Source organism: Crocodylus siamensis, chromosome 1, assembly GCF_052110815.1.
Source record: "Crocodylus siamensis isolate JL-2025a chromosome 1, ASM5211081v1, whole genome shotgun sequence".
NCBI lineage: Eukaryota > Metazoa > Chordata > Crocodylia > Crocodylidae > Crocodylus > Crocodylus siamensis.
Genome location: NC_143395.1, coordinates 193,198,045 through 193,224,762, shown reverse-complemented (window position 1 = coordinate 193,224,762; position 26,718 = coordinate 193,198,045). Strand labels below are relative to the sequence as shown.

The 26,718-nt window shown below is 43.6% G+C and overlaps 2 long non-coding RNA genes across 2 annotated transcripts in view; one reads left to right on the top strand and one right to left on the bottom strand.

The window, feature by feature from the left end:
• Positions 1 to 20,595, bottom strand: part of LOC149873811 (uncharacterized) — a 53,692-nt gene extending 33,097 nt beyond the window's left edge. The window contains exon 1 of the long non-coding RNA XR_016442940.1: positions 20,496 to 20,595. This is a non-coding gene — a long non-coding RNA (uncharacterized LOC149873811). The remainder of the gene's footprint in view (positions 1 to 20,495) is intronic.
• The window catches only part of LOC149873810 (uncharacterized), a 65,569-nt gene extending 40,376 nt beyond the window's left edge, over positions 1 to 25,193 (top strand). The window contains exon 3 of the long non-coding RNA XR_016442937.1: positions 24,122 to 25,193. This is a non-coding gene — a long non-coding RNA (uncharacterized LOC149873810). The remainder of the gene's footprint in view (positions 1 to 24,121) is intronic.
• The last annotated feature ends 1,525 nt before the right edge of the window (positions 25,194 to 26,718 follow it).

Below are 26,718 nucleotides of genomic sequence, written 5' to 3'. Positions count from 1 at the left end.
GCCATGCAGCAGTTCTACTGCTGGACAGATTTTAACAGCTAAATAGGATATGACTGAATTAGTTTGTGTGTAATTGCTAGCAAAATACAGCGCTGAGCAGTTGAGGCCCTGAAGAGCTGCTGCAGTAAAAATGATAGATAATTCATGTGCCGTTAATATTTCAAAATGTTTTTTTTTCCAGTAATTTAAGTAACTTGTTCACTGTGAAAGGAAAAAAAAATAAAACATGGGGTACAAAATGTTGCCTTCCATTATGTCACTTTTGTTGTATCTGAAACCCCACCAGCAGTTATTTTTGCTGTTTTCTAAATCAAAGAGAGAAAAACCAATTTAAGATATTTAGCTTTAATTTTATCTTCTGAAAATGCCACAGTTGATTAGGTACTCATTAAAGGAATGTAATAGGGCTGACAACTTTGGACAGCTTGCAACCCAAGGTAATTTGAAGTGTCCAAATTATAAACTGCTGGTTTATAATGGACATGCTGACAGAACTTGTACCATAATAAAAGAAAACTGCTTCCTGATTTGGCTTCATAAAGGATTTTGCCTCTGTCTACCTAAAATAGGTGAATGAGGGAATCCTTCCACCTAAAATACAGCTCCTTCTTTCAAAGGCTGCAGCACTAAATTCTTCCAGGGCTACCACTAGTCCTTTTACAAGTGGCCATGAAGAAACACAGTTGGCTAAGTACAGACATTCAAAAAGCCCAAGCCCAAATTGATTCAATCTTTGCAAATTAGTCTAACCTATATAGATTGAACCAATTTGCAAGTGAATAAACATTCACTTTTGATTCTGGAAATGCAGGCACATTCCTGTAGTGGCTTAGGAAGCTGCCCACTTCACTCCTGCCTGCAACGTAGCCCCCGCCCCACCAAAAAGAGGCTTGCACTCCCTGGGACACCATGACAAGGGATGCTGCCCCTTCAGGGTCCCTCCCCACTTGTGGGTTCAGCAGCAGGGGTGAGGGCATGGCCACATGCCAACCAGCATGGCCCCCTGAATTGAAGGGAGCAGGGAGGAAATTTATTCCCCACTTCCTCCCCTCTCCCTCCAGGGAACCACAGCCATGGTCTGCTTAGGTGGGTGCAACTGGCAAAGGCGGCAGCCCAGGCTGGCATATCCTGGCTGCAGTCCCCTGGTGGGAGAGGTGACAAAGGGGAGAATAAACCTCCTCCCTGCCCCCTTCACCTTAGGGCCCCATCCCGGCTGGCATCTGGCCATGCCCCTGCCCCTGGAGCAGCAAGGCAGGGGGGCCCTGACAGGGGCTGGTGCTCCCCGGCCAGGCAAATCCTGGCTTAGGTCTGTGCCAGTGGGATTAAATTCCCCTCCCTTCCCCTGTTCAATTCAGGCCACTAATGGGGCTGGCCATGCACCCCCCACACACACACACACACACCCCCACACTGCTCGAGCAGTGGAAGGTGGAATAAACCCCCTCCCTTCCCCCTTTACCTAAGGGGATCATGGCAGGCCAACATCTGGCCATGCCCCACCCCTGCTCTAGCTACAGACCGAAGAGGTGGAACCAGCCCTGCTCTCTGGAGCAGAGAGCACAGTCTAGTCCAGGGCTGCAAAGCATGCTGGCTAGCCCCACACTGAAGCACCCTCATGCCCCATCCAGCCCCTTTGCAGCACATTAAGCCCAGTAAGAGCAGCCCCAGCTGGCAGGCTGATCCCCCAGGCTCCCTGCCAGCCAGGGCTGCTGTGACTGGGCTCCACATACTAAGCATGAATAAACTCCAGAGCTGATTGCTCCAGAGATAGGTACTCCCAGGCTCACATTCAAACAGTACGCTTGGGAGCAAAAAACTCAGGAGCAATCAGCTCCAGAGTTCATTCATGTGCACTAATTGCATGTGTAGATGCATCCACTGTGTCATAAATTCTGTTAATTAGCTGTATAACCTGTTAGATCTTTTGGGAATACCTATTGTTTTCTATTGTGCAAGTCTTTTTTTAGAAGGTAAAGACATCACCAGGAAAATCTGTTCTGCCTAACCTTCCTGTCAACTAAGTTTCATGGATGCAGACTAACTACTTACAGGTTATAAACTGATGTTGGGTTGTATGCTAGACCTCTGGGCCCAGAGACTCTTTTCAGGCACAACTTTATTCTTTACCAGAACATTCAGGCAAAACTTTTCACAGACTTCTGAGACTCTGATTAGCTGAAGGGGTTGCCTTTCATGCAGCCCTGCCCTTTGCCACTGATTGGCATAGAGGGGCAAGGCTTTACAAAAGGCAGCCTTCTCGGCCAATCAGCAGCAGGGGGGTAAGGGGGGCAGTTGCCATCTTTCCTGCTTCCTTCGTGACAGTATCTTTCCCCCTACTTCCCTGCAGGCTGCAAGGCTGCAGCAGCAACTCTGTCCCACTGGGGAGCCAGCATATTATTTTTAATAAGTTCCCCCCCCTCCCGGTGATTCCATGTAAAATCACAAGGAATAACAGCTCTTGCAGGGATCACAGAAACAACCTTTTTCACAGATTTGATGAAAATTGTGAAATTGTGAATTGAGTAAATCCCTAGTTTTATTGTATGGAATTTTTCAAAAGCATGTGTCAGCAGTGGTCTAATTCTGTTCTTGGTGGTGTGAATGGGAGTGTCATGATTGATTTCAAATGGGAATTTTGTTTGATCAAAGCACCACACCTTATGGGCATCTTCACACATGTTCCAAGGTGGGAGAGGGCACTATCATGGGAGTGGCTCCAAGAGCTACTCTAATCAAAGCATCCACAGCGTCATGTATATTCAGCGTCTTGAACTTCAAACAGGCGACAGGGGTACTTGAACTAAAGCTCATTTGACAAGCTTTAGTTCAAGTGCCCCCACTGCCATTTTGAAGCACAGGGTCACTGAATAGATGTGATGCAGAGGTTGTTGGAGCTCATTAATTAACACTCTCCAGCAGACTTGACTAATCAAGTCTGCTCCGATGCATGCTAATTAGCATGTGTCAGAGCAGACATCTGGCACGTGTATAGGTGTATCCCTGTCCATTGTTCTGTACTATAGGGATAAGACTACAGTGAAACCCTAGTAATATCACACATAGGACTGAAAAAAGCCTGTGGTATTAAGCAGAATTGACAATATAGAAGTTGCACATCATGTGAGTTATACATAGTAATGAAGCGGTTTGCAGAATAATGAAAAGTAATAAAAGTCCATTTCCATTCTGAATGTGAATTTTGCTCTGCATTCACAAGGTGCATGCAATAGCCTCCCCAACACCTTACTGACATAGCAAATGAGCTACTTTCTGACACTTAAGATATTTGCCTTTTTTTCTAAGAATTTCACAGTCATACCTTAAAAATTATCATCTGTTTTAAGAACTCACATATCCTAAACAATTTAACTAGGAGATAAATCACACTCACAGCACTAAAGCTCTTGGTAAGCTTCACTTAGGTCTGGTAGTACCTATATTCCCAGGCAATGAGCAAGTGCCTGATGATGAGTGCATCTTACAATTAAAATACAATTACAATTCATCTTTGGTATTGAGTATGTTTACATGTATTTTTTTAACAAGATAAATTACTTTGCCACTAATGATCAGCTAACAGATTCAGTCTCAGAACATCCTTTGTTAGTTGTGGCATTGTAGTCTTCCGCATCTCTCCCCTGGGCATTGCGTATGCGGGTTCCTCTCAAACCTTGCTGTGGTTTTTTGGGATGAATAGTTTGGTTATTGGAGTGACTTTGGGTCAGTTCCCCCGGGGCCTTGTCTGCCACATCTTTGATAATGATTATGTTTGGATCAGGAGGAGGATGTTTGGTCCTGCCTCCCCTGGCACCTTCCCTTAGTTGTTCCTGTTCTTTTGTGGGGCTCCGCCTCCCTTACACCCCGCCTAACACCAACCATGATGTTCTTACCTGCATTATCGAGGTTGGTGTCCTGAACTTTCTTGGTGTTCAGGCCCTTGGGATCTTATGGTCATAGGCTAGAGGTGATGTTCCTATCCCGAGCATCTCCTACGGCCCGCTTCTCTCTGCCTATACAGTGTCTGGCCTTGGCACCATTCCATCCCCCGGCACGTCACCTCTTCCCCAGGTCTGGTACCTGCCATCACCTCTTTCCCGGGATTGGCTCCCCGGGTTGGCTCAGCCATTTTTTTTCTCTTGCTCTTCACCTGCGGTGGCTCCGCCTGCTGCAGTTTCACTTTCACCACATTCATCTTCTAGCATGGCATCCCATCGCCTCCATCCCTTGTCCAGTAAGTCTTTTTCACAGGCATTAAATGATAAACTGGACTGTACATGTCCAACACCCTTTGTTTGCCCTACCTATTTCAATTTTAAGATAAAGGATAGCATCCCCAATTTTTGTATGGTTCCTCACTGTGGCAGTGTACCTTTGAGTGCCTGCCATTTTAAGGGCAGAAAACAGGCAGCAGCTGGGTTCCTGATGAGGGCAGCCATTTTGAGCACTAGGCAGATAAAGGCTGAAGTTTACTGCTGCCAGGGGTAATGTGTAGGGGGTGCAGCCAGTAGGCAGGGGGGCAGGCAGGAGCACCAGTGCCACCCCTGCAAGCACTGGCCAGGGAGCAGGGCCGCCAGCAAAAGCAGCCACACTGGTTCTGGAAGGGGCTGCAGGAGTTCCAAAAGCTACGTGGCTGCTTTTATGATGAATGATCAGCTGGGGGCGACCTCCCACCCGGTCAGCAGGATTGGCCCAGTCACTGACTGGTGCCGGGGAAGCATGTGTCACCCCTGACTCAAAAGGCACCAGACACCCATGAGCAGGGCCTGGGCATGACCTAAGACTGCACCCTGCTGGGGAAGGGTGACTTGGTGTGGCTCCTAGTGGCACGGGAGCCCCCAAGAAATGCCAGGCCACTTATCTCCCTGGTGAAAGGATAGGAGGGGCACCTGAATCCCCAGTCCCCATCTTCAGGTGGGCTTTTGGAGGCAGTAGTGGGGCCAGGCACAGCTGCAGCCACCTGAGCCCATGAGGGGGGTAGTACAACCCTGGGGAGTGAGTGTGGTGGGCCAGGCATAGCAAGTGGAGTGCCACCTGAGCCTACAGGGATGGTTGACCCTGAGGCCCTGAGACAGGGTGGTATAGTGAGGCCCTAGGGAAGAGGGCAGAGTTGTGTGGCCCTGCACAGAGTAGGGCTGAAGGGAAGTAGCCCTGAAGGACTGTGAGTGAGGGGGGCTGAGTAGAGCTGAACAAGGAGTAGGCCTCAATGGCAGTCCCAGGGGTGCGTTGAGTAGGGCTGAATTGGAAATAAGCCTGAAGGGCAATGCAAGGGCCAGCCCAGTGAATAGTCGATTGTGAGGATGGTAAGAAGACCCCAGGTTGGGGCATAGTGTTGAGTGGATGCCCTAGAGTGGGTGCAGCAGGAATCCCAGGAGTGGGAAGTAGGCCAAGGTATGTCTTCAGACACCTGAGGCCACAGTTTGGCCAGAGGCCAAGTGGGGGCTCAGCCAGGGAGAGTCAGAGATGAGTCCTGACCCCGGTAAGTCCTCCACTGCAAGGAGACTGAGCGTGGGCTGAAAGAAAGACCTAAAGGGTAAGCACAATGACCTGCTCCAGGGAGGAAGTCAGCATCCCTGTGAAACCCTGGAGCACCAATCATGGTGTAGGCTATGATTATATTATGTGGATGCCATCTGCGAGGCATGGGCTGCCATGTAGGGGAGGTTTCAGAGCCACAGATAATGCCCCCTGGTGTGGGGGCAGGGAATGGGCACCCTCCCACCTAATTAAGACACCACTTATTGAACAACAAGGTGTGGCAGAAGAGATAGGTAGGCAATTAGCTCAGGAACAGGTGGGCGGGCCTATGCTTAATCGGCCCCAGGAAGGCCCCCTGTTACACCCACCGCAAGCTCAGTTGAGCCCTTTAGTTCTATCTTCTGAAAATGCCACAGTTGATTAAGTACTCATTGAGTTAGACACCTCAAGTCCCTGTAGGTGAATCACCATTCAGCTTGTCACACCAGTCAACTTGCAGTTAGAGACCTCAATCTATTAGTCTAAGAAAAGTAATAAATAACAAGTAATATTCAGATTCTGGGGAATGAAGCAAACTGTAATCATTTACTTCTTCCAAATAAATTTAGCTTTCATTTCAAACCAAAGTGGAAGTTAAATTTTATGATCAAATTTTTCTGCTCCCTAGTTCAGCACCATCCCATGGATATCAAGAAGATGGTGTATGAAACTGCTTTGTAGGATTAAAGTCACAAAATAAAAAAATTATGAGAGAGGCTAAAGAAAGATCAGCACTCATTCAAAGTAAAGCAAACTAAAACTTTCTGGTTTTAAATTTCTCAGCATTTTGACCTGATATATAAACTCAAGGCTTGGGAAAAAAAAATTTTTTTTGCAAGCCTTGAGTTTATTCACTTATCTCTTAAATTCACAGTAACATTCTCACTTATCTTTCTTGGGAAAGCATTCTGTTTGCAGTGCTGCTCTCTATCTTTCAAAGGGTAATGTATTTTCTCTTTCTCTGGGATAGCAAACCCAGTATACTTAATAATGTTGGCATGCTGCTTTCACAGCTGTAAATGTCAACCTACTTCCATGGTAAAAAAAAATGAGCAAAGGGTGTCTGTTAAAATACAAGCTGGGAGCAAAAAAGATTAGAAAGGAAGGTTGGACTTTGGGGCCTTCCTGAGGCATTAGAAAAGAATGGAACATGCAGTCCTTCACTCTGAAGCACAGGGATGGCCGCCAGAGTTAAAATGTCACTTGATATCAAATTTTCATCTTCCTTTTTGACTTGTAGCAAATACTTCTCTTTCCCTTTGTAGCACATCAAGCCACTGAGCTGCGCCAGGCTTTTTTAACGTCAGACTTTTAGGGCTGGGGGCATGGGTGACTGGTAGGGGGTATGTAGGGGCATGTGCCCCCTCTGAGATAGGCCCCTGACTTGGCACCACTCAGGACGGGGCAGTTTTTTTGACGTGAGGGCCAGCAACGTTTTGGTGGTGGGGGCACTAAGCCATGGCAGAGAAGTATAAGAGTGAATATGGGGCTTTTGGCCCACCCCTGGGCCCACCTAAAAATTGTGCCTCCCCAGACTCAGGAGGCACCAGTCACCCCTGGCTGGGGGAATAGAAGTATATGAGTGGAGATTGTTGTATTAGCTAATGAGGGAAGAGGGAATCCAACCTTTAGAAATATATTCTTGCTCCTTTATAGTGTTCACCTTTTGTAAGATTTAAAGCTACCTTGGACTTTTGTTTCTGTCTAGGCACTTCACTATTGTGCTTATTTTTATTATTGAAGTACAAATGGGGGAGCTGAGGTGCAGAGAATAAATGGCACCTGAGGTCACATGAGAAATCTGAGTGTCCCGGGACGTGAGGGACGCAAGAATACTCACTGGCAGCTCAGGAAACAGTACGTGGAGGACAGAAGACAAAATCCATGCGGCTTGTCAGCCGCCTGTTTATACAGCTGCAGCCGGCCGGTGACATCAGTGCTGAATGCTGGCTGGCATGGATAAAAATGGCAGCGCACGCTGCAGAGCCAGCAGAGAGGGAGAGAATACAGCAACGGATGTCCCTGCAGCAGAGGCAAGCTGGTACACTGGATCAGAAGAGTAGGAACGTCTGGGATGGGAGTAAGAAGGAAGAAGAGGGTCATCTAGGCAACGCTGCTGATGTGGCTGCGGAGGGACGTCAGGATCACCACATGAGGACAACAGGAGATACCCCTGAAGAGATCAGCCCTGGGAGAGAGGGACTGCGAGGCATCCAGGAAAGAGGTGCAGCCAAAGAGAGCATCACCGCTGGACCAAGAGGTGCCTTGGAGTAGGCAGGGAACTGAGTGCCTAAGGGATAAGGCAGCCAGTGCGCCCGGTTTTGTGTTGGAGCTTCTTTCTTTCCGTTTCTTTTGGTTTTGTTCTTCCCCAAGCTTCAGGGGTATCTGAGGGTAGCAGACGTGCACTGTAGGCTAGACAGTGTTGGGGGTGCCCAAGTAGGACCCGGTCGAGGGTCCCAGCAGCAAGACACCGACCAGCTTGATACCACTACACAGGAGGCGTGAGGCCGGGATGCAGGGGTGGTGGAGCCCCGAGAGTAACCGGCAGGAGGAACCTCGGGCCAACGAGCATGCCCGGTGAATGGCCCTGGACACTGAGATCATCAAGTCATGGCAGGCGAGCACGGGGTCAAGGATTCGGGCAGAAGTCACCAGCTCAGGCAGAGGCGCGAGCCCAAGAGGTGCGTAACATCAGTCACCCAAGCGAGAGCGGCACGAGAGTGACAAGTTGAGTCCCGGTGGTGACACTGAGGAAGAGCACAAACAGAAGCCTAATTCTAAGCTCCAGGCTAAGTGTTCTAACCACTGTACCATCTTCCCTTTCTCCATGCTTTATTCATTAAGCTAAAACAAGGATGTGCGGCCAATTATTTCCTGAGTATGCCTTGTGGACTATGCTAGCATAGTATTGGTGTAACTGCCGGGGGGGGATATTTTTGTTTTTGTTTTTTGTACCATTTTTATTAAAGGAGAAAAAGAGTACCTGTAGAAACCTTAGTGCCACGGGGAGGAACAGAGGGGAAGACCCCGAAGAGCTAAGGCGGAGCCCCAAAGTCAGGAACCCTCAGAAGAAAACAAAAGTAAAAGAAATTAAAAGAAAAACTTCTTACCTGCAGCAGGGTCCGCAGCGGAGCCAGAGATGGAGGCAGGACCCGCGTGGCTTGTTAGCTGCATCTTTATACACCTGCAGCCAGCTAATAAGGGCAGCTGTGGGAGCTGGCTGGGAGGGATAAAAGGAGCAGCTGTCAAAGAGGTGAGGGAGAGACTCACAGGAGCGCCAGTAGGGAAGTCTTTCCTGGATCCCCCACAGGGGGGAAAAGTGTGGGAAACTGCCTCTCGCAGCACGGGAGGATGCAGTAAAGCCCGCCATGGGAAAGACGTTGCTGGTGGCAGCGCAGGGAGCAAGGAATCAGAGGCACCTCGTCCAGACCAAGGACCCAGATTAGAAGACGGGGAAGAGCAGGAGGAGCTTGATGCCCGGAGACCACCGAAGAGCCAGAGGGGCCAGCAGATGCCAAAACGCCAGACCAGGTGGGACCATTGTGGGCTTGGAAGGGCTCAAGGAGGCGCCCCAGGTCGGAGACGAAGGGCATAAGCAGCATGAAGGGCTGCAGAAGACGGGCCCCAGCAGTTTAGAGCCGCCCCGATGGGAGATGTGGGGAAGGTGTGCCGAGAAGGACCACTGAGGGTCCAGCGAACCCACAGGCTGGGTGAAGAGTGGAGAGGAGGATGCAGTAGCCTGCAGTCTAGCCCGGACCCAGTTTAGGGCCAGCGAGAGGCCTTAGGCTCCTGGGGCCTGTCGTTGTAGGGCAGGCTGTGGGAGCAGGTGATAAAGGGGGCAGAGGGCCTCTCTTAATATCTTTGTATTTCTCTGTTGTTGGTATTTTTCTTTTTATGTTTCCCACTTTTGGAGGGGTTGCAGGGCAAGGTATATGGACCCCAAGTGTTGTTTAAACCTAAAGGGGGTTTACAGTCTCAAGGGAGGCTAGACAGCCGTGAGACGCGGCGGGTAGAGTTAGGGTTTGGTCCAGCTGACCTATAGCTCATCTCTGCAAGTGTACACGGAGCTTCAACAGTTGGGGAACTGGCTGATGGACATCTGGAGCCCATCAAGGCAGGGTGTAAGGGCGAGGTAGAGAGGAGGTGGACCCTCACAGAAGACCGCCAGACAGACGTCCAGTAGTCGAGAAACCTCTGGTAGTCGGACGCCCACCACTGGAACAAGATCCAAAGTCGTGGCTGGCGAGATTGGGGAAAGGCTATACTGGAAGGAGACACCCACTTGGCAGAACATCGGGGACGGACAGACAAACACCACTGAACATACACCACGGAACATCCGGGCCCAAGCAGCATGTGACCAGATGTTCAAGGCCAGATGGGCACACTTAGTTAGCAGATATAAAACCTTGGTTTGATACCAACTGTCCATCTTCTCTCTGTACCTTTCATTGTGTTTGGATTTAGGTGAGAATATTCAGTGTCACGTAGATAAATTCATAATAAAAGACAGTAATTTATTTTTTTCAAAATTATGTACCAGTCCCACCCAATAATATTGTGATATCACAGATCAATAATATATCAATACAACTAATATCTAAAAGTATACCTTTATAGCACATGAAAACAAGGTATATGCATAGTAATACATCATTAATATAGTAATACATATTAATAATGTGTTATTTCAAAGTACCTTGTCTGTGAGTGAACTGTAATTCCTTGAGTCCTTTCATTAGGCCTGTGGATCAGGGATCCCTGTGCATGCCCACAGCATGGAGCTCTCAATTCCTATTCTGCTAAACACAAAAGTTGGCACTCAAACTGGTAGCTTCTTTGATTTCAGAGGCACTAACCCATGTCAAAATTTTGGCCTTCTGACAAGAAATGAAGGGAGCTTTTCTCCTGTTCTAAAGTCCAGTACTAAGAACGTCTTTGTAGATACCAACTTACTTTGTATATGTTGCTTATCTCTTGCACAATAGTATAGCTAATTAGCATTGTAACATGGGGACATGTGGCTGTGCACAGGGAACAGTTCTGTGCTCATCTTTTTAAGAATGTAACAGGTGATTGGAGCCTTATTGATTTAGGTGTCCCATAAACCCACAAGGGAACCACCTTTAGCTGCAGCATGTATTGGTGGATAACACTCACAGTCAATTAACAGTTTGCCCATAGCTCATTGCAGCTTAGGAGAATGTGGTAAGTAGATTTGGCTTCTGTGAGAGTACCAGAATGTAAATATTTTAATCCCTACTGACTAATTACCGCATTCTGTCTCAATGCTGAGCTTGCTTCTCCTCTTAGTAGTTCTCCTTTCTTGTCCTGACATCCTAAGGGTAGATCAGCCCCTTTTTGATAGGCTTATAGCCACAAATAGTATATGAAAAGCAGCTTCTCTGTATTCTCTGAGGTTTTGAAGGTTTTGGTCTTTTATCACAAACATTGACAAGAAATTAGCACTGTTTCTGAAGTGTCTTGGAGACAGTCATGTCTTAAGCCACTAGGAAACAAGATGGAAAGAGACTCCGTCAAAAAAAAGTAAAAAATAAAGCAGTTATTTTAATCTTGTCTGAACTGCTTCTGCTTGTGATTGCAAGCATGGCACATATGAAAGTAGTATAAGCATGCTTACATTCTCCACCAGAACTCTTGTAGGATAGGAAGTACTTCTGCTTCCTGTTAAAGTCATTTCTGCTGTCACTGCTTTCCCAGGAGAAATCATGAATGTACAGATTTCAGAATTTTTCTCCCACAGTAAAAATGACTGCTCCAGGAAAAAAAAAGACCTGGGAACCACCAAGGTTAAATCACTCCTAAGAGAGTTTCTACCTTTAAACTACCTTCTCCACACTCCTGGTTCTTAGGACTAAAGAGATCCTGCACATAGCTTAAGGTTTAGACACACATCCCTTTGATTAACACCAATTTAATTTAGACTTGTTTTTATACTACAGTAGATGACAAGGAGAGCAGGTAACAGTCTGCACTGAGCAAATAATTATCCTGGGTTAACTACGGACATCTACACCAGCAAAATTTTCTCCTGAGAGACTAGAAGTCTGTGTATATTCTCTTCTGAGAGAAACCGCAGCACAGTCTTCCAGTTTCCCAGTGCTGTTCACTGGACTCTGCTGGTCCTGAACAGAACACCCCCTTCACAATACCACATTGTGCTGTAGGGAGAGAAAGGCTGACTCTAATCAGTCTGGGTCAGCCAGTCAGGGCTGTCCTGTGCACTGCTGCCATCTGTTGCCAGGCAGACTTGGGAGTCTGTTGAGCACACTGAGATGTATGCACAAGGACACACTGGCTGCACAGCATCAGCATTGCAAGCTCTCTTCTCTTAAAGGGCTCAGGATTCAAAGGTCTGTTCAGGCATCTCTGCGTAAGTTTCTTTACCAGAAGACCAAACCTGGGAGAATTTTTCCAGATTATTTGAAGATGCGTATGCAGCCTGTGTAGCACAGCCTTTGACAAGGTACCAGGAAAGTCTAAAGGGCCTAGAGAAATTATTCTTTTACAGCACTATGAAACAACTTTATACCAGCATAAAAATAGAATATACTACGTAGCCCCCTACACTAATGTAACTTAGATTCATAGATTGTAAGGCTGGAAGGGACCTTGGAAGATCATCAGGTCCAGCCCCTTGCATCAAGCAGGAAAAATAACTGGGGGTCAGGTGACCCCAGAGAGGTAACCATCCAGTCTCCACTTGAAGATTTCCAGGGTAGGCAATTGCACCATCTCTGGAGGAAGCTTATTCCACAGACTGAGACCTCTGCTGCAGGGGCAGGTGAGACTCCAGCAGGCCCCCAAAGGAGTTCCCAAGCTCCCTTGCTCACCATCAGGGGCAAGGGCAGTGGGAAGGGCTCCACAGCTGGGGCTGAGAAGGGCAAGGGCCCTGCCCCCAAGCCTAGACCTAAGGTCTGACTATGAAGAATTTTTTCCTAACATTGAGCCTGAATCGGTCTTCCAGGAGTTGGTGGCTATTACTCCTGGTTTTCCTCTTGGGTGTCCTGGTGAACAGTTGCTCGCCAAGTCCTTGATGTACTGCCCTACTGTAGCAGTAACCTGCTACCTGGTCCCCTCTCAGCCTTCTTTTCTTCAGGCTGAAGAGTCCCAGATCCCTCAGCCTTTCTTCATCTGGCTTGCCGTGTAAGACTCTGATCATACAAGTGGCTCTTCTTTGGATTCTCTCAAGCTTGTCCACGTCCTTGTTAAAGTGTGGTGCCCAGAACTGGATGCAGTACTCCAGCTGCGGTCTCACCAATTCTGAGTACTTGTGGTGCTAGTCAGTTTGGTGTCTCCAAGCCTGTAGGTGTGTTGGGGGTTGCTTGTCACAAGGTAGAGCACTTTATGTTTCTCAAAGTTGAACTTCATCAGATTCCGATCCAACCAAATTGCTAGCCTGTCTAGGTCCGCCCGTAGCTGTAGCTTATCTCAAGCTTGACCACGCTTTCCCATAACTTGGTGTTGTCCATGAACTTGGCCAGTGAGCTTTTCACCCTCACATCCAAATCGTTAATAAAGATGTTGAAAAGTACTTGACCAAGCACTGACCCCTGTGGGACACTTCTGCCCACTTCTTGCCAAGATGACACAGATCCATTCACTATGAATCTCTGGGTCCTATCCTGCAGCCAGTTTCTCACCCACCTGACTGTCTCAGAGTAAAGCCCACGATCCTCAAGCATGACTACACTTCCCCATAACTTGGTGTCATCCGTGAACTTGGCTAGTGAGCCCTTCTCCCCCACATTCAAATCATTAATAAAGATGTTGAAAAGTACTAAACCAAGCACCGAGCCCTGCAGGATACCACTGCCCACTTCCTGCTAGGATGACACTGATCCATTCACTACGATTCTCTGGGTCCTGTCCTGCAGCTAGCTTCTCACCCACCTGACTGTTTCGGAATGAAGTCCACAATCCTTTAATTTTCTCACAAGAACATTCTGGGACACTAGATCAAAGGCCTTTGGAAGTCTAGGTATACAATATCAATCTGCACTCTCAATGTCAAACTTAACTAAAATCTAGTGCAAAATTACTGGAGGGGAAAACCAGCAGTAACAATACACTGCAAATTATGCTGGTGTAGATGTCCATAGTTATCTCAGGGTAATTATTTGCTCAGTGCAGACTACTACCTGCTCTCTTTCTTTGTCATCTGCAGTAACGTAAAAACAAATCTAAATTAAATTGGTGTTAACCAAAGAGATGTGTGTCCAGGCCTTCAGCTATGTGCAGGATCTCTTTAGTGCTTAGAACTAGAAGTGTCAGGAAGGTAGTTTAAAGCAGCCTTGGTGCACTTTCACACCTACACAACTCTCCAGGTTCTGAATTAAGGTGCAGCACAAACTCTTCCCCCACAACTTTGTCAGTTTTAGACTTAGCTGCATAAAGCTGAAAACAGCTATTGCCTACAGGCAGTTGTTGCCTTTTATGTTCTATTTACCTCTAAACCTCCCTCCCTTCATATGACTATGATTTCCCTTTTAATGGGCAAACACTTGGGGAAGAGAAAACCTGTATAGGAGGCTTTTAAAAATAAAAAATGGATTCAAGCACAGCAACAACATTTTGTCCCTTTTAGCTCTACATGATTCAGCTGAGAATCACTGCATTCTAAGGTAGACATTCTAGAATGAAAAGACTAACCTACTAAAAGTATGAAATAGATTTGCATAGATTAAATCAATTAACCTTTCCCTCCCTGATGCTTTCATTCAGAATTAAAATGGCCTTAGCTCGCTGTAGGTTAATCCTAAAATTCTCAAAGGTCAGGAAAAATCATTTCCCAACTAATTCTGTTCTTTGTTATTAATTTAAACCAATTTCTTAATTTTTTTTTTCTTTTTGAGGTCTGCTTGATGTATTTTGAATGTTTGAAGATGGCGATACTGCTTCCTTACCCCACTGTTACCAAAGGGTGATACCATAATTAGGGATCCGTTATTAGAGCACCAGCACCAGGTGCCAATTTAGAGGGGGCACAAGAATGACAGCTGCTGCCACTACCAGACCTGCCACCACCATTGCCTCCGCTGGCCTGGTCACTGCTAGCCTGCCCAGGACACAGAAATCTTGTGTTATACCTCTGCTAAAGAGGAGGTGTGGTAGAAGGCTTCCTTCCTACCTGTATCTGAGGTACCTCTAAAATGTCCAGTGGAGGCAGAAGTAAAGGCCCTCCCAGCATCTTCTGTGGCCTGAGGTGCTGTTGTAGTTCACCATGGTGTGATTTTCCAGGGGAAAAAATCATTACAGGGCATGTTGTGCATCAATTGTCCTCTTACTCACCTGCATTTTTTTATGAATAGAACTGCATTGATTTTAGTGTGGCAGCTTCTGAAATATGCCATGGTTAATGAGAATTAGGCCATGAAATTGAATCCCTGACTTGCATGTTTTTAGGTACTGCTCAGTTTCATTTTTCTTCTTTTGTCATTTCCATTTTTTTCTTATCATGCACTGGCCTGATATTGCACGATAAGATAGCAAATGCTATAGGAAGTGTTCCCGTCTGATTTTTTAAAAAAAAAGCTAATTCACATTAGCCTTAAGATATGAAAACAATCTTGTTAATGCTAGGAACAGTACCTAAATAACTTGATTGTCACTGTAAACTCATTGCTGGATTCTTGGTAACCATTGCTTTAAACAATAAGATATTCAAATATTCCTCCTATTACTCTATCCCCTCAATAGTGGACTAATTAACTTGAATCATCATTGCCTTTTTGTTGGGATGTACATGATAAATGAGGATTCCAATAAAGGTTAAGGAAGCAAGTAGGATGATAATCTGATTCTCTTTCTACATCTCTAGCATTATTTCATCTTATTTTAAAACCAAGGGAAATATGCCCGAATGTGGTAGAATGTGTTATGCCTGGATTTCGCAGCTGCTGTCCCTTGACAATCAAGCTACTTCTGTGCCCTGGAGAAAATTCAGTTACTCATAAAGATAGGAAATAAAATTACATTTTGGATGTCTCAGTGTTAAATACTTTGGAGTCCAAGCTGGCTGAAATTTAGCAGAAGTTTCAAAAGTTTTCCCTTGACTGGTTTATGAAAAATAAGATCTGTCATCCTCCTTCCTGTAGTGTAAATGTAATTGTTGGTTTCATATAAATTAATGGTGAAGACGGGGTCCAATATTGCCTCTATTGAAGTTTATTTGAATTTTGCTAATTGCATCAGGAGGATTAGGCCCCCAATTCACCTCTTTTCAGTTTTGTTGCCTAAAGAATTTTATGGAAAATCCTCATTTCCATAATAATAATTACAAATATGAGAAAAATGTCCTAGGAAAAAAACCCAGCATTTTAACCCCATAGTGCTATCAATCTAATCTGTGAGTTGGATTAATATTCCAATAAGGAAAGCTCCTCCTCACATTATTTCAGAAGCTACATGGACTTTGGAGCCAGACATAAAGTAGTAAGGAGATCTACCACGTAAGTTATGTCCTTTTCCTGCAATGGGTTGAACTTTACTGCCATCACTCACCCCAGGCACCAGAGTGGGTGAACAAGCAGTGAAGGACTATAGTTTGTAGTCTCAAAAGTTTTGAAGTGACACAGTAAGTCCTATGTTCAAAAATGACTTAAGCATTAGGTGCCTTAGCCTCATTGAAAATCAGTGAGACAGTCCATGCCTACCAGGCACAATATACAGTGCCAGGCAGTGGCAGTCTTGCACATGTCATTCTGCTCTGCACAGGCTGTTTCCTAAACTAGAAATAGCGTGACCTCATTGGCATACTGCTAGAGATGTGGGGGCAGGGCCTGGGGGAGGGATGTCATCCAGCAGTGCTAATGACCTGTTCCCGTTACCACACTGACACAAAGACACTGGTCCCAGCTTCTGTAAAATGGGGTAGACAATACAGATCCCCTTTGGAAAGTGTTTTGAGATGCACTGATGAAAACATGCAATAGAAGAACTAGGGATCAGAATAAATATAGAATATGTTTCACTGTGCCATATGCCATATGTCTCATTGAGGAGGGAGTTAGGAGAAGATCGAGTTAATTTCCAACCTCTCACAGAACACTGTTATTCAACATTTTTAATCTAGCTGGGTGTTAATTTAATTTTTCAAACAAGTCACTCAGTTATGTGATGGACATGTTTCCAATATTCCTTCTTAAAAATACCTTAATCAGGATTTCTTTTAATAGATAGTCAAACCCTACTGGTTCTCTTCCAGGACAGCTGGCCAAGATCATAGCTATCACATGGTGGAGCCTGTATCAGTTCATCACTTTTTAAACTTGAAAGCTCTTTTTAAGAAAGCACACAAGTTGGAGGAAAAGAAGCACACAAATACACTGACTGAATAATAATTCTTGCACGGCTCTTCATCTTGTGGAAATCAAAGAATTCCGTATAAAAAATAATGAGCTCCTGCTATTCCTTTCCTGCAACGTAGACTTCTTGATTTATCTTCTGCTCTCTCATGGTACCCAATCTGCACTGCCATCGAGTAAATAAAATTAAAATGACCTCAGCCTCAAATAGTTAGCTGCTCGAACACCAGGACTTTGGCACTGGTATCACTCTTTAAAGGCCTCTAGGAGGGAAATTAGGAAGTATCTTTTAAAATATGCAGATGATGCAGAAATTCCACCAAGAGGCTGAAAAATGAAAGCAGCAGTGAAAACTATTTTTTTCTCGACTAAGTGGTATGTTAGAAAAATTCCACTTGGAATAGGTAAGGTAGGGAGGAATGTGTTGGGGTCCCAGCCATAGGAGGAACCCACATGCATATGAGGCAAATGTGAAGGAAATGGGATGGATGTTACTCTGATATGTGTATTTTGCCCCATTTACTTCCATCAGTTTGCCACCTCTAATGGCAAAATCAGTGTAAAACCCTCTGATTCTCATTAAACAAATTCATTTGCACTTGAATGGAGTTAGAAGCAGGTTCTTTAAGATGGTTATAAACCAATGTCAAATGAAGTTATAGTATAAACTTACAACATCTTAGTTTTGGAGCCAGATTTTAGGCAAGGGCTCAAACCAGCTTCCTTATTGGTGGCTGCACCTTTGCTCTTGTGCTCACTTTGGTTTGCCATTTTTATTGTGGATTCAATTATTAGAAATTATGCCTGATTTGCTGAGTTGAGCAGGTCCTTATGTACCTACCTGTAAGTACTACTACTGCATTGTTAAAATGAATTGTAGGTACATATATATATATATAGATCAAGTATATAAAGATCAAGGAAGAGGTTGTCCACTAATATCTAGGGGGAAATGCAAGCCAGCAGCGAATATCTTTCATCTACCATAGGCCATCCAGTAGAGAACAAGAGTCCAGTTGATTGCATCTGATTCTACTCAATAGAGGGCTGTGGAGCATAAATATGTTAACCAGGGTATTACAATGCACGGAGATAAATTTTCAGAAATAGCTAATTTGGCATGTGCTCCCTTACAATCAGTGTTAGCCCATGCAAATGTGCATTTGAAAGTATAAATCAGTGGCAAATTTAAACAAGCAACCGCTTGTTTCATAAAAAGGGCTTGCACTGTGAACCATGGCAAAATTCCCATTGATTTCAACAGAAGCAAGAACAAGTTGGACATTTGCATAGGCAAAATCAAAGACTGGTTTAAAGCTAGTTGCAAATCTGGTACATATTAGTCATCCATCCTGGATGTCACTGTTGGATGCTAGAGGTTACTAAAGATTTATCAAGTTTGCATAAGTAAAAAGAAAAGCATGAGAGAAAATTGAAAACATTTATTCTTTTAGAATGTAATCCTAGAAGCTACTGCACTTTAAAATGAATTAGCACCCTCAAGTTGTCACTTAAAGGTGTTGCCTTTCCAGTTGTTGGACTTATTTGATTTTCCACAATAGGACTCACCAGTTTTTTATTTACACTTAAGATACATTAGCTAGTAGCCTGCTAGGATGCAAAATCACATTAATATTGACAGAAAAGAAAGAATTGTTGGAAAATACCATAGGAGACCTAGAATCACTACTTTTGATATCCTTTTCAATGTTAAATCTTTTTAAAGTGTTTTATAAGCTTGACCTTCCAAGCTAGGTCATTTCTAGTTTCACATCTACTCGACTGGTTGTGAACTGTTTGTTTTGTTTCACCCTGAATATAGAACAAAAATAATTGTAAATGGGACTACACTTTCTTTTTCACTACCACTAATTATTCTTGATGTCCTTCAGTACAGATAATCTTGACTTGGGGCCCAGTACAAAGTCCAGTGAGGTCAATGGACATACTCCATTGAAATATTAGCACATCAGTAGAATTTATCACAGGAGTTTGTAGAGGCAAGTTCAAAAAAGGACTGGACAAATTCATGGGCAATAGATATATTGCTACCAGTTCAACAAAACAGTTGGAGATATTTTCTCTGGCATCTCTAAACAAAAGATTGTGAATGCCAGGGAAGGTATGACAGCCGATAGTTCATTCTAAATATACACTTTTCATATGCTCTCCCTCTAAAGGAGGGTTGTCCAGCTTTTCAGTGGCCAGGGCAACATTCCCCACTAGCTGCACCAGAGGGAACTGCACACTGTAAGGACTGCACTTATGGGGATCATGACTCCCCTCCAGACACCATGCATGCACACTGGTGGGTGCTTCCCTGCATTGCTGCAACACACACATGAGCTGGTGTGCACTCCCCCGTGCCACTGCACTGATTCCCCCTACCCCACTGCCCTGTGCCCAGGCAAGCAGGCACCTCAGCTCAGGGGCATCAACATGATGCATCATCTCATCTCAGTGACAGTTCCCTGTAGACTTCCCTCTGACACTGTACCACATGGGTGCTCCAGGCACTTACCTGGCACTGCTCCATCCTATCCTGGCCCCCGGGCCTGAGCCAAGCAGCGGAGGCCAGGGGAGAGGGGGTAACTCTGAATCCCCAACTGCTGATGTTCAGCACCAGCAAGGGGCAGCAGTGCCAGGTGGAAGCCCAAGGCCCGCATGTTAACCCCTCACAAAATACACATGGCCCACAGGCCACCAGCTGAACAGCCCTGCTCAAATGCATCCATTCCTGCCATGCTCAGACAGGTTCATTTGCTATGCCAAGAAACAGTGGGTCTAGACCCACCAAGAAAACTATAAGCCTCCCTCAGTGGGAGACAGGGTATTGTGTTAAACCATCGGTCTGATCCAATATGGCATTTCTTATAATACTTTTTAATAATTTTATAAAAGAATACTATTGATCTTCACAATTAGACTCTACCCACTAGTTAGATGACAAAGTCCTCCTCTAATGGTATATTTGGGGGGGAGGGGTTTATTATTATTAATTTTAGTTTCCATTAAAAAAAAAGCAATTGGAAGAATAAAATGTGGAAAATGACCATGCAAGCAAAGTAACAGCCAATGTTTCAATAATGTAAAGTACTGTTTCAGTGTGAAGAAAGTAGTTAGCAAAATGGGGTTTACTTCCACATAAAATGCTGAGGTTTTGAGAAGATATTCTGATATTTCAGCTGAAAAATGGCAAGTTTGGCTTATTGAATGTTGTCTGAGTACCTTGAAGAACCTACAATTCAGCCCTTCACATCCCCACTTTTCTATATGGTGGTGAAATTAAACCTTCGGTTTTGTTTCAGACAGCAAATCTTTGTCCTTGGACATTTGAGTTGTGATATAATATTGAAATCTTAAGCAGGAAGCAGGCACTTTTCTCATGGTTTGTGTTTTTTTTAATATATGTCTCTCTATGTATGAGGTTATATATATCTACCCTCTGAGTATCATTCCACAAAGAAAACCTTAACCTGTTACAAAAACTACACCCGTGCAGCCTGCACACCCATACAAAGGCCCACTGGCCACCCAGACCCATTACAATATCCGCACTGCATGCTACACACACAAACAAACTCTGGTCTCTCAGACCAGGCAACCCTTTCCTTTTATCCCCACCTCGCTTGCGGGGTCACATACTCAGTTTACCTGTCATCCATGTCGCTGTCATTCCAGGTCCCTCCAGAGGACCCACTGCTGCTGTCACTATTGCTGTCTTCAGTCCTATTTGTCTCTTCCTCTTCCTTGCTGTCACCACCCCCTTCCCCGCTAGGGAGAAGTTGGAAGATCGTGTGCCCTGTGTTTTTATGCCAGGTGGCTTTGGCCACGTCCTCTCTGTCCTCCACTACTGATTTCTGGTAGTAGGTCTGGAGTTTGCTCAGCACCATTTTCACACAGCCTACTACTTCTACGTCTGTGTCTGTACAACAGTAGGATCTTGGCCTTCCACCGGGCATTCTTGACACAGGACGCAAACTGGTCAAAACTGGTCCAAAAAAGACACTTAAAAATAGTAAAGAAAAGTCAACTCTATCTTTTCATAAAAACATGCAGCTACTACTGACAGTTTCCCTTGGTGTTTGGTGAGGTGCCCATACAGTGCTGCTTCTCTGGTTAGCCAGTTGACGCAGGTCTATTCTTTAGTTGAAAATCTGCTTTTTCGTGGAAAACTTTTTTTTAATAGAAATTTGTCTACCAGCCTGAATGAAAGTCACTTTCTGTGTATGGTAAAAAGTCACTTTCTGTGTGTGGCTACCATTTAATAGTCAGTCACAGCTGCATGTTTTTATGAAAAGACAGAGTTGACTTTTCTTTACTATTTTTTATGCATCTTCTAGAACCAGGTGAGAGAGTGAACTGTATTCCATTCTGTTTTGTGAATCATCTTTAGCATTTAAGGTGTGTTTCGAAGAGCAGAGCCATCTTTGCATAGGTGTAAAAAATGAGTCATAGGACAAGGGAGGAGGTGTCGACACTGCACTTCAGTGGAAACTTTAATTAAAGACACTGAGGCTGCCTTGTGTTGTGGGGCTGCCTTAAATACACAGTGTAAAAGGATATCAGAATTCCTTGGAGGGGGAGTTGTCAGCCACTCCTGCCAGCGTAAGGGCTAGTTTTACATATTCAACTACTCTGAGAACACTATGTGGTTCTTTCAAGCCCCTCCTGTCCTTCCCCCCCGAAAAAAATATGAGGATGAAAATGGAACTGGAAGCAAGCCTACACCGTGATGGGCAGCTAATGGATTAGTCAATTCAAAGAGAATTTATCTGGAGTTCCTAGTATTTACTTTCAAAGATGGGCCATAATGTTTCCTTGAAATTATCTAAGTTTTCAAAGAATCTGTGTTCTGCTCTTTCATGTTTAGTCACATCTCCACTTGCTTCCCTACATAAATCTAATTCTACCCTGCAGTACCATTAAATGTTCAAAACAAAAGATTATGAAGATTTTTTAATGACCTAAAGACATCACTTTTGCTGTCATTCTAGTATAATAAATGTCTATTCCTATTTCCAGCTCCACAGTAACTTCCCCCAATAAACATTCTGCAGCCTGCGCCCCCAGTACTTTCTTTCATTGTGTGCTAACATCATAACTTCTCAGAGAGTGCAATAGGAATGGAGCCCCACATTTGCCCTCTTTTTATTTCTAGGAGATGATTCTATCTGTAAAGCAGAAATCATTTATCCAACTCATCTTAGAAACATTTTTTGGACTTATTTTCGATTAATTTTATACTGAGTTTAAAACAAAAAAGACCAACTTTTAAAGTCAGTTCATACCCTTTGAATAACTTTGAAGTGGTGTAAAGGTGGAATTTGGCCACTGAATATCCCAGTATTTTTTACATCTGAACAAAACCACCGAACTATGTTTAAATATTGTTGCATCAGTAACATATTGTTGATTGCAACTGCTAACTAAAGAGAATGGAGGACTGTGGGATTGATGTGAGGATGTCAAGATTCTAATAACATGATTGCATGTTTCTGGAGATGAGTCAAAAAGCCATGAGACTCCATTGAGAGAAGAGTCAAACTAAACAGAGAAACATCAATGTACAAATCAGAATTCAGAGATGTAGCACAACTGGGGTCAGAGGTTATTGAATGAACTGAAGAAGAAAGGTTATGCCTTTTGTAGGATAGGAGGAGAGCCAAACAAATGATGACATAATGGGCAAAATTCAGATTGGCTCCTTAAACACCAGCAACTTAGGGCTCAGACAGAAGTTATGTTTGTCTCATGATCAGCCTCCTAGAAGTGCTCTCCAGTCATGCCATGACACACGTGCAGAGTGGTTTTAAAGTGGCTGATACTTACCCAAATATTCTTCTCTGGTTCATGGTCCCTGCAGATGAACAGAGAAATTGAGAATTTGGGATTAGGAAACTGTAACTGGGTCTCTGCCTACCTTTGTCTTCTGTGCTATAAGGGAGGGAAGTAAAGAGGAGAGGAGAGAAGAGAAACAATATTTTTAAGACTGGAAGCTACACAATGAGCAAACAAGGTTTAGGGTAGGAAGGAGCTCTGCCAGAGATGCTGATAAGTAGAGGTGGATATACTGATATGGTGCTTTTGGGGAAAATTGCGTAGATGAGTTCAAGCCAAAGATATACTTGCAATCTAGAAAAACCAGCTGAGCACACTATGACTGAATGACAAACTACAATCATTACTAGTCAGAAAATTGACCTATAAACCTATTCAGCTCCCCACAGAAACTAGAGTGAAACTGCCCATTTACTTACATACAGACAAGCTTCATGCAATTGTTTCCCTGCATAAATCTAATTCTACCCTGCAGTACCATCGGCCAAGTCAGGAAAAATATTTATCCTGGGTTTTATTTTTGTTTTGTTTTCTCACAATATTTATTCTGCTGTAACCACTTATATTATCTACCCTCTAAACTGCTCTTTATAGCATTTGGGTGATTCTCAGTTTCCAAATGATTGTATTTCCACTGTTTCCACTGATGTGAATGATTTGAGTCGACAAACTGTATTACTCGAGGTAACCAGTATACTCACTAAATGCCATGTGTGATTGAGATAAGTGAGTTTTATCATTTCAGGACAACTCTGCTAAGTGCTAGAAGCTGAATAAGCTTTACACTCTAAATTTCAGTACACGAAGGCTGTTTATGCAGGATAGTTACCCAGTGGAGACGGACTGTTCTAATTTTTGAAATCATAAAAGGCTTTTGACACTTGCACTATTAATTTTCTAGCAAAGGACAGTGAGTCCTTAAAATAACTGTTTAGCTAACCTCTATATGAACTGGCTCTGCCTGTTACTTCTAAAATTGGAAGTACTCATTGTACTAATGGATTTTGGCTTTTCTCCACTGCCTTACCTTTTATCTTTTAAGCATAGACATTCATATTTGAGCACTAGTTTTTGGTATAAAAAGATAAAAAATGCATTTTACGTTAATCAAATGTAGCCTCTTATTCTGTCTTGTCTTCTTAGCATTTCCTGTTAAAAGCCCCTAAGTGCTGAACAATAATGCAATTACTATCATGTAGTACATGGGGCTGCACCAACATACCAGGACTTTGCCTAGCTTTTTCTAACAATTCCTTTTCTCAGCCATGAACATTATTACATGTGATTTCTGCAAATCTGATGCTGAAGGAGTTGAAGGTTAATAAAGCTTATAAATCTGTTGATTAAAAGCCCCCTGCCGTCAATATAGTAATTAATTAATTATTGATTTGTGTGGAGATATAGATGCACTAAATATCTCATCCTCTGTCTATTCTCAGTTTCACCAGTGTTAAAGTTCATTGGGAACAGAGAGTTGCTTTGATGTACACAGTTAATCACTTCAGTGAATCAAGTCTCAGGCATGATATACCAAGATGCAAAGACACACTTGCTGCCTTCAAGTCCTAAAATCCCAGCTGCACCAATAGCAACATGCCTTGAACTGATTTCCCGGCTTCCTAGCAGTGAGAAAAAATCTTCTGTAGTTGTATGCAAGAGGGCTGAGCTGAACTTTGGCACTGCATCATGAATTTGCATGTGATTAGGTTTCATTTCTTTCCTGTACAAAGAAAGTATTTTTCTTGAAAGGACCTGCACAGGAATAAACAACTTCATAGGAACTCTGTGAAAAACAAATGTGTGCACCAAAATAATTTGCTTTTGAAGTAACTTCTGTAAAATTGTCTGTGAATGTAACCTTCTTAGTGTAATACTATTATTCACTGCCTTTTAAAGTTAGGGAGGAAAAATTAGAATATAATCCAGTAATATGAATAAATAATGTCTTAAATTCATTCTAGGATCATCTCAAAAGGATTTCTGAGACATATAACATTTAGAGACTAATCATAAATCCCCAAATGGATCTCTAGTAAGCAAATATGTATCTGTCAATGAGAAACTATGAAGCTATTAGCACTGACAACAAGCTTTGAAAACAGAAAAGTACTTCCTGACATAAGATATGTGGAAACTGGCTTGCTTGGGATTCACTTCAAGAGATGGTAGTGCATTAGGATAATTTAAAGTTTGCTTTAAAAATGCACATAAAACTGAACATTGCTGCTTTAAATTGTTGCTGTCATTATTTAGATGCATGTTCTTTATTAGATGGCAACTGTACTACTGACTTTTTAAAATTATACGTGTGGACTATGTGTGTAAAATGTACATATGTACACATCTAAGTGTGTGTGTATGCATAGAGTCATTTTCTGACTTTCCAGCACTTGCCTTCCAAACCTTAATGTTCTTGTAACATAGTATCTTTGGAAATGCATCTAATTAGGATTTTTATTAAATCTGAAAAAAATAAAAATTCCATTGTGCGGAACAATATTGATGCCTGTTCGAGTCATCAGCAGGATTTTTAGGCTCATAACCCAAACCTTTAGGCATTCAGCACATTAGAGTTAAAGAAGTAACTGGCCATGGCTTCTGTGTTTTGTGTGAACTAATCACTAGAGGAGAATAACAACTTGCAAAGTACATGGGTCTATTTAACTATTTGTTAATCAACAGCGGGATGTACAGAATTAGAAATCCTTGTCCTGTTACTGGTTGTGAAGAGAAGTGTTGTCTAGTGGTAACAAACATCTGATGCGTCATGCATTCAGACTACGGACATTAAATGAGATGTGGATAAGTGGGGACCTGGGTTCTATCCCAGTTTCACCAGATGTTACATTGTACAACTCTGGTGTAAAACAGAGGCAATGGCATTTGTCTGCCTCCTATGTTAAGTCTCTGAGGCTTCCCTCAAGGAGGACTGCAGAATGGACAGAATTATCAACACCAGTTAACAGAAGGATGAATCTCTATTCTGACCAACAATACAGTACATATTTCCTTTGGAGCTGTTGGTTTGTTTCTTATCTGGAGCTCTTCTAGTCCTACCATGTGTGAGTCTCAGCAGTCTTAGAGCATGCTCTATGCACATGGGATGTTCAGAGATTGTGTGAGCAAACCTCTCAAAACCCCATAGAACAAGTGCAAGTCACGATTTCCAGCACTTTGTTACATGGTGATATCTGAGTGAATTTTATTGGGCACAGTAAAAATACTTTTTTGTCCTCTTTGTTCCTCTTTTTCACCTTCTGCTGAATTTTCAGTGCTTGCTCCAAAACACGGAATGTCTAGCACTCTTTAAAGAAATGGTAGGCAGGGGGAAATTAGCATGGGCAAAGCCACCCTTTTTTACCCTACCCTGAGTCTCCAAAGTGGCCAAGTCATTCTTGTTATGTTTTCCAAAACAATACAGTTTGAGGCAAGCAACCAGCATGGAAAATTTCAGCTCAAACAATCGAAGTCTGGCAAAATTGCAAGCAACTGAAAACACGATTTTATAACCGAACATGGTAACCATCTTAAAATATAGATGTCGCTTTGAGTTCCATATGTAGTAACAGAGCCATGTTCCTGTTTGTCAGGAAGAAGCACCTAGAATGCCCTCTGAGGGCCCTGCCTCTTGTACTGTTGTAGGGCTGTGCTCCAGAAGATATGCAAGATGAGGATACATCTGGAATTTCAAGAAGCTTCAAAAAGCAAAACTTATCTTTTCTTTTTTATGTGCCTGCGGTATACTAACTCATACCATTTTTTCTCCAGTATGCACTTTGCTATGGATTTTCATGTCTCTACTATTCAAAGCCTGGATTATGGCAATATGTTCTACAGAGAGCAATTCATGAAGTCGGGTGAGAAGCTTCAGCTGCTGCAGAATGTGTTGGTCCTAACTCTGTATTTCAAAGGGTTGATGTTTAATAGGCCTGTGTGAACAGGCAGCTATTCAATTTGGCTTCAGATCCGGCTGCTTCAGAAGTCAGGGATCTGATCCAGAGCTCCGGATTTGTTCCCCACTTCAATTCGGCCATGG